Source organism: Prionailurus bengalensis, chromosome A1, assembly GCF_016509475.1.
Source record: "Prionailurus bengalensis isolate Pbe53 chromosome A1, Fcat_Pben_1.1_paternal_pri, whole genome shotgun sequence".
In the NCBI taxonomy this organism is placed as follows: domain Eukaryota; kingdom Metazoa; phylum Chordata; class Mammalia; order Carnivora; family Felidae; genus Prionailurus; species Prionailurus bengalensis.
In genome coordinates this window covers 230,494,257-230,508,120 of record NC_057343.1, presented here as the reverse complement: position 1 = coordinate 230,508,120, position 13,864 = coordinate 230,494,257, and positions in this window count along the sequence as shown.

Sequence of the window (13,864 nt, the reverse complement as noted above, 5' to 3'; positions counted from 1 at the left end):
GGGAAGTTATAGATCAACAAGAAAAAGAAGGCTAGGATGGGCATCTGGGTGCCTCAGTCAGTTGAGTGTCTGACTCTTGATTTTGGCTCAGTTGATGATCCCAGGGTCATGGGATCAAGCCTTATTTTGGACTTCATGCTGAGCATGGAGCATGTTTGGGATTCTCTCTCTCTCTCTCTCTCTCTCTCTCTGTCTCATTCTGCCCCTCTCCCACTGTGTTCTCTTTTTCTCTTAAAAATTTTAAATAAAAAAAGGTTAGGATACAATTACTAAGTAAGGATTATAGATAGAGACATAAGTATATAAACCATTGTTTACCTTAATATTGACACATATGGGGGCATATAGAAATAATTGTAGATATGTACATATACACAGGTCACTATACCTATGTGTGCCCTTGCTCTGTCAACTGAGAGGACCTATAAGCACCAATAATACTTCAGTAGCAACAAGCACATCTAGTTCCTAAACCTTGATTCTAATACTATTCTCCAATAAGAAGAGCATAGACTCTTAGTAAAATGGTGGATACTTGGATTGAACAGGAAACATAGAAGATAGAGCCTTGAAGTATTTTTGATTATCAAAAAGTAAACATACACACTCCACTATGTCAATGAGAGCCAACGGAAAGTATTTCCAATGGTCCAATGTCCAAAGTGGAATAATTTGAATAACAAAGATGTATTAGATTATAGACCAAAGTATAAAAATATCTATAACTTCACACTGATATAAATACATGATTAAAGATATAAATAAGACAAAGAAAATGGACAAATCTTAAGTGCAGAATAATACCGAATATGTAGGTTGTCTGTAGCTAGCATAGAGATTTTATAATTCTGCTCAGCTCCTTCATTGTGGACTGTGCATAGTGACTTCCTTTTAAACAGTATAGAAACGTGGAAAAAGAAAAATCTTGCAGTCTAGAAACAATAGCCTGGCAAATACTATTACACTACCACAGACAGTTGATGATTGTTTGTACCCTTGAGATGATATGATGAGAATGACATTTTACCTCTTTCTTCTCAAAACCCCATAACATTGTTTAATCATGAGGAAAAACATCAGAGACATATCACTATGGGAGGCAGTCCCAAAATACCTGATTATTACCCTCACAACTGTCAAGGTCACAAACAATAAGAAAATTCTGGGATACTATCATAGCCAAGAGAAGGCTATGAACTATAGAAGGCTACCTCAAGAATACTGACTGTAGTGTGGTATCCTGAATGAAATGCTAGAAGAGAAAAAGGGCATTTAGTACAAACTAAGGAAATATGAAAGAAGTATAGATTTTAGTTAAAAAATAATGTATCAATATTGGCTCAATTTGACAAATACACAATTCTAATTTAAAATATTATCAAGGAAAACTGGATATATTGCATAAAGGAATTCTTGGTACTATTTTCAATTTTTCTGTAAATTTAAGCTATTATTTTGAAGAGTTTATTAAAAACAAACTCTTTTGTAGGCTGGAATTTTTCAGCCACCAAAAAAATAAACATCTATCATGTTGTGGCAATAGATCAGCTATCTAAATCAAGTACTGGTACTTAAGTGAGTTTCTCTCTTTGATGAGTTACTCATTAATATCTTAGGAGGATACTGTTAGTAAGCCTTTTAAACAGACAATCCACACCATTTTTATTGTAATCTTCAAGCAAAAATAAACAATATGGGGGAAAATTTAGCATCGCTTCAAAAATTTTATTCTGCCTTTTTTCACCCTCATTTTTAATAGTGAGATATTTGCAGTTTTCCAAATATTCCATTTATCATGTTACTCTTTTTTATTCTAAATGTTAATTATTTTTATTAGGTCTTTTATTCCTGGTTTTGCATATTTACTTCAAGAACCATTAAGTATGGATGCTGTATGGTCATTTTTATTTTTTTTTTTAATTTTTTTTTCAACGTTTATTTATTTTTTTGGAGACAGAGAGAGACAGAGCATGAACGGGGGAGAGGCAGAGAAAGAGGGAGACACAGAATCGGAAACAGGCTCCAGGCTCTGAGCCATCAGCCCAGAGCCTGACGCGGGGCTCGAACTCCCGGAACACGAGATTGTGACCTGGCTGAAGTCAGACGCTTAACTGACTACGCCACCTAGGCGCCCCAATATGGTCATTTTTAACTTGAGGCAATATCCAAAGGTACATTCAAGTGCCATGACGAAGTATAATGTACACAACATGTGAAACAGAAACCTAGGTAACGAAAACTAGTATTTCAAGACTCTACCAGCACAAGTTATACGGATACACTGTTTTTGCTTGATATCAACTTCTTGCTTTCAGCCATTGTACACAGGGACATTCCAAAACTTAAAATTGCTAGGAATTCTTTCTTTTTGGAGAAAGACGGTACTGTACTAGAATAAAGAATACCATTTACTGAGGGCATTTTAAGCTAGAATTCAGATGTAACAAAGATTGAAAATCTATAGTATGTTTCATTAAGAGGGTCACAACTTTTTTGTAGTTTCATTACAATGAGCATCTTCCAAGAATATATTATATTATCTTCTATGGTAAATTGACAAGCACAGTCTTCAAAATAATCCCTAAGGCACTTTGAGAAATGGGACATGAAAGTAAAAATTAAATAACCTGCTAATTTTGTATTGCTTTTATAAATGGCTTTATAGTCTCCACTTTTAATTAAAATACCAGGCTATGTACAGCTCAGAGCTAATCTCAAATTCTCTTTTTAAAATGTTAAACAAAGTACAGAATATGCTTATTCTCCACTGTAGTGTTAATGACAAACACTTATAATTATGATTTCATGCCATCAGGATGAAGCAACATTCTATTCCTGCCAGGATATTGTGAATTATTTGTGTTTTCTGTAAGCTCGGGGCAAAGAAAAAAGATTTCACAAAAATGCTTAATAAAGTTTTAGGTACACTAATGCAGCATGGTTTGGAAGTTCAGAAAACATGAGATAAGGCACATTTGTGATATTGAGTCTTCCTCCTATGACTTCAAGCAAGGCACAAATAGACAACATTCAATTCCAAGTCACTTCAAGTTTCTGGTAAATGTTCGGATAGTCTAAAAAGTATATATGTGAATATTGGGTAATAAATTTGAAAAAGTTCATCCAATGTATATGTCTCTTTTTTTTTTTTAATTTTTTTTTCAACGTTTATTTATTTTTGGGACAGAGAGAGACAGAGCATGAACGGGGGAGGGGCAGAGAGAGAGGGAGACACAGAATCGGAAACAGGCTCCAGGCTCTGAGCCATCAGCCCAGAGCCTGACGCGGGGCTCGAACTCCCGGACCACGAGATCGTGACCTGGCTGAAGTCGGATGCTTAACCGACTGCGCCACCCAGGCGCCCCTGTATATATCTCTTAAAATATAATCCCGGAGAGGTTTAGGACAGCACAAGATATTCTAGGCAAAATTGATATGAAGAGGGATTCTCAATAAAACTTAACATTCAAGTTGGATTATGGTAATTGAGTCCTGATCATTTTCAGCCAGAAATTTCATTATAGAATGATAGACCATTTAGTTAATTGGTAGATATCTAACATGTGGCAGAGAGTGGGCCAGACATTGAGACTACATAGGAGAGTATATGGTGTAAATAGGGTAAAAATCCAATGTTTTGATTCTTCACACAAGAAGTAAACATTTGGAAGATGAATCCTCAATATGCCTGACTACGTGCATATATTTTGTTACATCTATACACATGCTACAAGCATATTAAGTTTATTTTAGAAACCAAATAGCCATTTATGAGAAAAATAAATAGTTCAAATTAATGCTATTTTCTGCCCATAAACCAATGAAAAATTATATGCTTCCTGTGTGGTACATGGTTTCCACATGAAACTAGTTTTTCAGAGTTTCTGGTGATAGAATTGTCCATTTCTCAGCTTGATCACACCTTAATCTCTTTTACAATTTGGGAGATATGTGTGCAGTCTATTCTTCTCTTTTTTAATTTTTTTAACATTTATTCATTTTTGAGAGACAGAGACAGAACATGAGTGGGGGTGGGGAGGGGCAGGCAGAGAGAGAGAGGGAGGCACAGAATCTGAAGCAGGGCTCAGACTCACTGATGGCAAGATCATGACCTGAGCTGAAGTCAGATGCTTAATCAGCCGAGCCACCCAGCCACCCCTGCACAGTCTGTTCTTAAGTTTCACTCAAAGTGATACAAGGCAACACAAGTTAAAGGGATCTAGAATATAGGTTTGTTTACATTTACATTTAAAAATACATGGGTTTTTTTTGATTCTTGAATTTTAATTTGGAATAAGGTTTGAAACAGCAAAAAACCACAAAGTTTATATAACAGAACTGATCTAGTCAGTGCTGCATGCTGTGTTAAGCATGTTCTTATATGATTCTCAACATCTTTCTAAAGTATTATATCCAAGTTAAATGGCTAAGAATTGGTTAATCCAGAAGCAAAATCAGAGCAGTGCTCTCATTGAGGGAGAAAAAGAGAAAAAACAATAATAAAAAATGGCTTGTACAAATCTGGAACTTCTGTTTTGCTACAAAGTAGAGTCTCTTGGACACATTTTTTAATAAGTATTTGAAACAAAAATCAGTGACTTATCTGGAAGGTGTTGGGGAGGGGTGGGTGGGGGACTTGGAATATTTGTTTATTGTTATTGTTCCTGTACAGCTAATTAAAAGGATAGAGCCAAAATTAAGAAAGCATTGCTGTAATTTCAGACCTGTAATTTTAGGGTGTTAGATACAAATATAGAATGAAGATTTTTTTTTAATAACCATCCCATTTAGGGCATCATGGCAAAAGAAAAAATTCAGTGGAGCCAGAAGTTTAGACCCTCATCGGAAACACTCAGATTTTGAATGCAAAGTTTAACATTATTGTTCTAGAATCTACATTTTTCTAGCCTCAAATGGTTTGGCATCTTCAGGGTTACTATTGCCTATGTAGATTATGTTCTCCTTGTGTCTCAAAACTGCTAACATATTATTAAAGAATGCCAGGGCTATAAGGGTTAGTAGACATAGACTAGCAAAAAATTCTATTGTAAAATCATGATTAAATCCAGATAAAATAAATGAATTTCTGAATAACACAGTGGTATTTTGTGTCAAAGGAGGAGAGCATTACTGATCTCATAACTCTGAGACTGATACTTGATTCATTATGCCATATCATACAATTCAAGGCATTGTGATTTTTAGCTGTTTCTTTTTATTTTATTATTTTTTTTCTTTATATTAAGGTGATTCACAAGAATTCAAGATGTTACAGTGTTTGTCTAAAGAGAAACTTAGAAAAGAATGTTCTCGGGTGCCTGGGTGGCGCAGTTGGTTAAGTGTCCGACTTCAGCCAGGTCACGATCTCGCGGTCCGTGAGTTCGAGCCCCGCGTCAGGCTCTGGGCTGATGGCTCAGAGCCTGGAGCCTGTTTCCGATTCTGTGTCTCCCTCTCTCTGCCCCTCCTCCGTTCATGCTCTGTCTCTCTCTGTCCCAAAAATAAATAAACGTTGAAAAAAAAATACTTAAGAAAAGAATGTTCTCTGAAGATAATATACACTTGGCATAGTTGTTTCTAATATGAGTTTAGCACCAATTACTTAAACTAAGAAAAAGTCAAATTCTAACCTTTAAAGAATACCCCTGGAGATACTTCAGAAAAGAGTATGTATATATAAAATAGGGTAGTTGAACAGGTAAAAGATACCTGTAGAAAACATCTAAAGAATAACCCAGTGGAACAAGCTATTGTTTGCAAAGAAAGATGTCAGAATAGTTCAACTGGGTCTTTCAATACCCCCTTAAATCATCAAAATGAGCCTCCTGTGTTACACAATCTCATTTTTTAAATGACGTTTGGATGAAATGTTACATTTCAAAATAAAATCTTGCGTTAGAAAATTTGAATAAGAAGATTAAAATGGATATATACAACTCAGCACATTACACTATCTTTAACTACTTATTGTATATACAACCAAAACTAATTGAGAAATGATTTTAAAACACACTAGACTGTGTGTTAATCTGGTTAATCTCTGTCATAAGAATATTTTCACAAACATAAAAAAAACAACTCAATTCTATTTCCCTTCCTCTATCCCTTTGTTCCTTCCCCTTCTTTATTCTTTCTTTCTTGCAATCAAAAAAAAAAAAATTCCTGGGGCGCCTGGGTGGGGCAGTCGGTTAAGCGTCCGACTTCAGCCAGGTCACGATCTCGCGGTCGGGGAGTTCGAGCCGCGCGCCGGGCTCTAGGCTGATGGCTCAGAGCCTGGAGCCTGTTTCCGATTCTGTGTCTCCCTCTCTCTCTGCCCCTCCCCCGTTCATGCTCTGTCTCTCTCTGTCCCAAAAATAAAAGACGTTGAAAAAAAAAAAAATTCCTTTTGGCTGATTGTTCCCATCCTTTGGGATGTTCAAATACAGAGATAAACGTATTTAAAGTTTGATTTTCAAATCTTTGTCATTTGTTTAAATCCAATGCAAAATCTCAACAGCTAAGGCTAATAGAAAAAGTCCTAGTATTGATTCATGTGTAGACAAAGAGGACTATCATTAAATATTTTCCCTCAAATGCTAATGTGCTACTCTCAACTCTCCTCGAATGCCCGAAACAGAGGCAAGTATCTCCTATCAGTTACCTAATACACATAGTCATTGATGTGAATAATCGATCAGCGACAAAAAGGCAACAACATCTAAATTAATTCATGCTCACTATCAAATGAATACAGTTAATAGAGACTGATTTTTAGGTTGACTCGTAAACAAATAGAAAATAGCATACGATGTATGCCTAAGAGTGATACGAATATAATTATAGATACAAGTGTAGATATGAACGGTAATCAAATAGAAAAAACAATAAAACATTTTAAGAACAAAGGGGCATGCTGATTTTCATTATATTCCTATATTTAAAACAATACAGCACAGTGTGAAACATGATGTTCAGTTAGAGAACATAATTTATTCTCTTGCCTATCTTGGTGCTAAATTTCTAACAGGCTGATTTGTGAAAGAACACAAATGTGTTTGAAAGCACTGTTTCAAGCTTTATTTGGAATAACAACCACGGACATTTTCACTTTATATACTCCAACTATGATGGCCTCAAGCTTGCAATAATTCAGTATGCTCAGTTTTTTGCACTTCATACGTTGCGATCCAGGTGATGTCACTCTACTTACAGCATCTGTATGACTCTTAATCTTAGTACTGTTTTGGCTAATAGAGTTGTGGAGAAGAGACTCCTGCTGTTTGCCCACCAGGGAAATGACAGGTTGATAAGAAACATTTCATATTTTTGTCCATTGCCAGTTTGTCAGGTTTTGTCTGTTAATATATTTTTATAGTTTTTTATGAAATAGGCTTCGGTATAAAAGAAATCCTATCTGGGGCACCTGGGTGGCTCAGTCGGTTAAGCAGTCGACTTTGGCTCAGGTCATGATGTTGCAGTCCGTGAGTTCAAGCCTGCTTTGGATTCTGTGTCTCCCTCTCTCTCTGTCCTTCCCCTGCTCACGCTCTGTCTGTCTCTCTCCCTCAAAAATAACTAAACCTTAATTTTTTTAAAAAATCATATCTAATTTATATCTGAATTAAAATTGTAAAGAATTTATTAGAAAGTGAGTAGAATATATACATTCTACTAAATATCATTAAAAAAGTGATAATAGGTGAAAAATTCTCTTTAAATGGAATATCTGAGTTAATGTATATAAATTGTTGAAGGCTTAGAGAAAAAAAGAAGTGATTTGAGTAAAGTTTCAGATTAAAATTAAGCTTGACCAGAAAGATGTGTGGGTGGGAGGATAAATATGTATATGTGTGTGTGTGTGTGTGTGTGTGTGTGTGAGATTCAGGTATAAACTATTGTAGAAGTAAGTTATACAGAGGAATCTTAAACAATAAAGTCAATAGTAATATATTTTAATGTGCCATTAATTACTGTCTTTAGATACATGTGTTTTCAAGGATTTTATAATTTAAAAAACACAGGGAAGTAGAACAGAATAATTACTTTTAAAGATAATGTTTAAATAATTAAAAAGTTAGAATTGAGATCATTTTAGGGAATTGTGCCATAACTGGTAATATGATAAGGATCTGATTTATAGCTTCATTTGGAATAAAAAGTCTGAAGCTTGAAGAAATTTTTGAAGTGATACAAGAATAATTATATTATTTTAGTAGCAAAACATTTTCTTAACTACGAAATATGGCAAATACTGAAAAGCCACGTCTTTTTCTATGATACAAAACATAACTTTTTTGTTAATAATACAATTGTTAAGTAATAAGTCCTCAGTCCCTACTATCCTGCAGACACACTAGTTTCAGAATACGTAAAGATTGAAAAATAAGACGTGTAATATAACTTTTAGGAAGCTTATAACCTCTATATGGAGAGATACCGCTTGAATAAAACAAGTTACAACTAATACTGTTTTAAAAGAGGTGGGGTGCCTGGTGGCTCAGTTGGTTAAGCATCCAAGTCCTGATCTTGGCTCAGGTCATGATCCTGCAGTTTGTGGTTTTGAGCCCCACATCAGGCTCTGCGCTGACAGCGCGGAACCTGCTTGGAATTTTGTGTCTCCCTCTCTCTGCCCCTCCCCTGCGTGTTCTCATTCTCTCTCTCTCTCTCAAAAATAAATAAACTAATTTTAAAAAATATATTGTAAAAAAGTATTTAAAAAATGTGTTGAGAATACAAAATGCTACTCTGGAATACTGCCTGACAGTTTGTTACAAAATTGAACATACATTTCTCATATGATCCAGCAATCACACCCCATGGTGTTTACACTAAGGAGTTAAAAACTTATGTCTACACAAACACTTGCACGCAGATGTTTATAGCAGCTTTATTCAAAATTGCCAAAACTTGAAGACAACCAAAATGCCCTTTAGTAGGTGAATGGATAAATAAACCATGGTATATCCAGACAGTGGGATATTATTCAGCACTAAAAAGAAATGAGCTTTCAAACCATGGAAACACATAGAGGAACTTAAACGCTTATAACTAAGGGAAAGAAGCCAGTCTAAAAAAAAGCTGCATTCTGTATGATTTAAACCAAATGACATTCTGGAAAAAGCAAAACACTATGGACATAGACGTATCAGTAGTTGCCAGGGGTTGGGGAGAGGGAGGGATGCATGGAGAGAACACAGAGGAATTTTAAGGCAGTGAAACGACTCTGTATGACACTGTGGTAGTGGCTACAGCCATTATATACTCGTCTAAACTTCTTTTTTTTTTTTTAAATTTTTTTTTCAACGTTTATTTATTTTGGGGACAGAGAGAGACAGAGCATGAACGGGGGAAGGGCAGAGAGAGAGGGAGACACAGAATCGGAAACAGGCTCCAGGCTCTGAGCCATCAGCCCAGACAGAGCTCGACGCGGGGCTCGAACTCACGGACCGCAAGATCGTGACCTGGCTGAAGTCGGACGCTTAACCGACTGCGCCACCCAGGCGCCCCTCGTCTAAACTTCTTAAAATGCACAACACCAAGAGTGCACTCTAATGTAAGCTACAGAACTTTGGGTGACAATGATATGTCAGTATAGGATCACTGATTGTAACAAAGGTATCCGTCTGGGGCAGGATTTTAATAGTGGGGAAGGCGGTGCATATGTGGGGGCAAGGGATAGATGAGGCATCTCTGTACCTTCTCTTAAATTTTTCTGTGAACCTAAATTGTTCTAAAAAATCTATTTAAGAAAAGCAATATGTAAACATACATTGGGATTTATTCCCCTTGATAGCTGCTGAAAAGCATGGAGACTATATGAAAATTGAACAGCCTTGTGCAGCATTTAGGATCTCATCCGACAGGAAATGATCTCCTTCAGAATGTATCTAGTGTCAAAAGTTATTATTTTTTATTTTTATTTTTATTTCTTCAGAAAGAGAGCACATGTGAGCAGGAGAGAGAGGGGCAGACGGAGGGAAGAGAGAGAGAGAGAGAGAGAGAGAGAGAGAGAGAGAGAGAGAGAGAGAGAATCTCAAGTAGGCTCCACACTCAGCATGGAAGCCAATGTGAGACTTGATCCCACAATCCTGGGATCACCTGAGCCAAAATCAAGAATCAGATATTTAATAGACTGAGTCTCCCAGGTGCCCTGAGTGTCAAAGGTTTTTAACAGCAGAGCGTCCCCAGCTGCAAAGCTCCCAGAAGCTCCCAAAACTTCCCTCTCTATGGAAAGGGCTTGATGGACAGCATTGTGAAGCACCACTGATAGCTCTGGGTGAGGTTTGTTTGTTTGTTTTTAATTTCACACAGAAGAAGGTTGGCCTGGGACCAATCATTCAGAGAAGAAAAAAACATTAATCCTATGGGAAAGGAGGATCTGGATAAAGTATGAACACCTCTAAGAGTTGAGGAAGGCAGAAAAAAAAGTCAATAATGCAATCAAGATGGTGACTTTTGCTCTAAGCTGTTCTGAGATATGGAACTGCAGGGCGCTCCCTCCACCGCTGCCGGAAATGCACGGCAAAGACCTAGGCACTGAGGGCCCCTGGCGGGAAAGATGCCTTCTGGTCTCCACCAGCGGTGGCCACATGGGAGAACACGGAGATTAGCCTTGTAATATGCTCACTGCCCATATGCCCTTGACTTGATGAACAAACTCTCTCTCTCTCTCTTCTCCCATAATTTTTTCCCTAGGATCTTTTTCAGCCTGAGAAAAGGAAAGAAATTTCCACCTTTTTCTAAACCATGATAGAGATCACAAAGTCTTAAAAATACTGGTCTGAATCCTAGCCGTGATGACCTCTTTGCCATAGGTTTGCTAGACCAGTCTGCCAAAAAAAAAAAAAAAAAAAAAAAAAAGTGTTGGGCGAACCACTTTATCATGGCAGGATCGTCACAAGCACAATTTTGAAAACGGAGCAGTTAAACCACTATTAGTTTCCCTTACCGTATACACATTGCCCTAGAAAGTGAAAGAGCCTTGCCCTTGATGCTTGTTGTTTGAAGGTATTTGAACAAGCCACGTGTGTCAGGTCCGAACACACTGCGCTGCGCGTTTGTTTCGCTTTAAAGCTGGTGGAGAACCCAGTCTGTAATATAGGACTGGTGTCTACATTTTCCTCTTCAGCCCTATTAGTACTAATGTCGAACTGCTGATACTGCGTTATCTTTCAGAAATTCGTGCAAATGACTTCCCGAAGTGGATCATTAAATATTTGCCTTTCATCAGAAACATTTAATTCACCCACTTAATGACGTTCAGCTAGAGAAAAATTTTTAAGTGAGAAATCGTTTTTTTATGAGACAGAAATAGCCAGGGACCTCTTCCCCTCTTATACACCAAATATCATTTTGTAGGATACAAAAACTGTTATTTAACACAAGGAAATATCTTTTCACGGTTTCTGTAGCATTTAATTGTCTTGGCAAGAATGAGTTAGTTTTTGTTTTTTTTTTTTTCAGCAGGCCTGATTGATCTTTTCGTGTCTCAGACTTTACTACATCACGTGTCTTTTTTTTTTTTTCTAACTCTGTATTAAATGATAGTACATGCACATGAAAGGGTATAAATTGAAGAGTTTGTCCTGATGAATTCTCACCAACTGATAACAATGTGGGACCAGGAGCAGGAGAGCATCACCCAGACCAGGAGGCCTCCCCAGGGCCTAATTGCAAACAATACATTGAGTTCCAAGTCTATAGGTTAGTTTTGCCTGTTTATATTCTCTGTTTACCTTTTTTTTTTTTTTCTCAAAAAAGTAATTTGTGAGATTCATCCATATCCCTGTGTTATTACCACCTGCACAGCCTCATTGCTTTCTTGGATTCATTGTGTGAGCACACCCAAACTTCCAGACTCATTTCACTGTTGATGGGCTTTTAGATATTTTTACCTGGCAACAATTTCATATAATGCCACTATGAATATCCTTATATGTGATTCTTTTGAACATGTGATTTTCACTTCTCTTGAGACTTTCAGGAAGAGGATAGTTGGGTCCTAGATTATGAATAATTCAGTTTTCGTTGATATTGATTAACAGTTTTCAAAAGAGACTATAGCAATTTTTACCCTCACTAGTTGAGCATATGAGTTCTGGTGGCTTGACTTCCGTTGGGAATACTTGGTGTTGTATACTGTGAAATTACAATACAAGGAAGAAAGATATAGTATTTGGTTTTTGTCCCCATTTCTGGCACAGAGCTCCTAAAACTCTTGGAATTTCCCTAGTGATAAGCAGTGTGATAAAGGAATCTTTTGTTAGGTGAATAAAGTGGCTTTATTGTCCCCAGATCACCTAAGGATGGGGGTCATCACCAGAGAAACCAGCTAAGTAATTAGAGGGTTGGAATTTTCAGTCCCACCCTTGACATCCTGGGGGGGAGGGGAGCAGAAGGTTGAATCAATCACCAATGACCAATGATTTCATCTATCATGCCTATGTAATGAAGCCTCCATAAAAACCCTAAAGTACAGGGTTTGGAGAGCTTCCGGGTTGGTGAACATGTGGAAATCTAGGGGAGAGTGGGGTGCTCTGTGAGGGCAGAGAAACTGTGCCCTCTTTCCCCATACCTTGCTCTACACATCTATTTAGCTGGTTGTTCCTGAGTTATATCCTTTTATACTAAATCGGTAATTTAGTAGGTGAAATGTTTCCCTGAGTTCTGTGAGCGGTTCTAGCAAATTAGTCAAAACCAAGGAGGGGGTTGTGGGAACATCTAATCTATAGCCCATTGGTCAGAAGTACAGGTGACAGCCTCGACTTGCCCCTGGTGGTTGAAGGGATGGGGGGGAGATGGCAGTCTTATAGGACAGAATCCTTAAGCTGTGGAATCTGATAATATATCCTAATAATTATTATCATGGTTATCATAACACCAATAGTATATGGGACAAAACTTCTTAAGCATTTTTATAAGATAGTCACCAGGATAAGCATTCCACTTCCAGCCAAACAGCTAAATTAAAATATTTAGGCACAAGAAAACTCATTTATAAGCCAGAATAATCCAACTAAATAAATGTTGAGAGGTGTGTGTCTGCACATATTTATATCAGTTCCTGTGTGGATCAAAATACACATATGTAGGCAGATATAGATATGAATATAGATAAAGGTCATGTACACACATATGTGTGGGAAGGAAGGAAGAAAGGAAAGAAGAAAGAAAAGGACAAAAGAGAATGAACTGTATATAGAAACACATCTACCATTGCCTGTAAATGCTGTAGCTATATAACAATATTTAATTGTGATTTGATTTGGAGCTTTATTTGGGTTACCTTTATTTTTTTCTTTATATTTTAATGTATTTCACACATTTATAGATGATGTTTCAAATCAGAAAATGACATTTTTGAAAAGACATGGTTTATTCTACAAAATAAGAAGGTATCCATAGAGTGTTAAAAATAAAATGGCTTTAATCTCCAAATCATTATAGATGGCAAAATAGAAACCTGGATGTATAATGTGTATTAGACACATTATACTGGTGTGTAAAATCCTAATATTAATAAGTGTTGTATATATTTTGTTGTCTATCATTCACCTTCCCCACAGTACCTTTTTTTAAAAATAGGAGAACACTGAGATTCATAGAAGTTCAGATAATACGATTCGTAATTGGCAGAGCTCTACCCTAGTTCATTGCGCTCCTACTCTAGACCTTTGGAAACCTTTAGAAGGCTTAATAGAAGAACAGACTGAGTCTCAAAAGATGAATAGATGTTCCTCACTTTTGAGATCTTCTAGGCTGGTCCCGAGGAGTGGTCTTCTTTGCAGGAAGTTGTCCCTGGGACGAAAGCGATGAGAATGAGAAGCAGTGTGGTCTAGTGGCTGGAGTGGAGGTGGGGTAAGACTGGAGAGAGGAAAGCCTGGAAAGATGA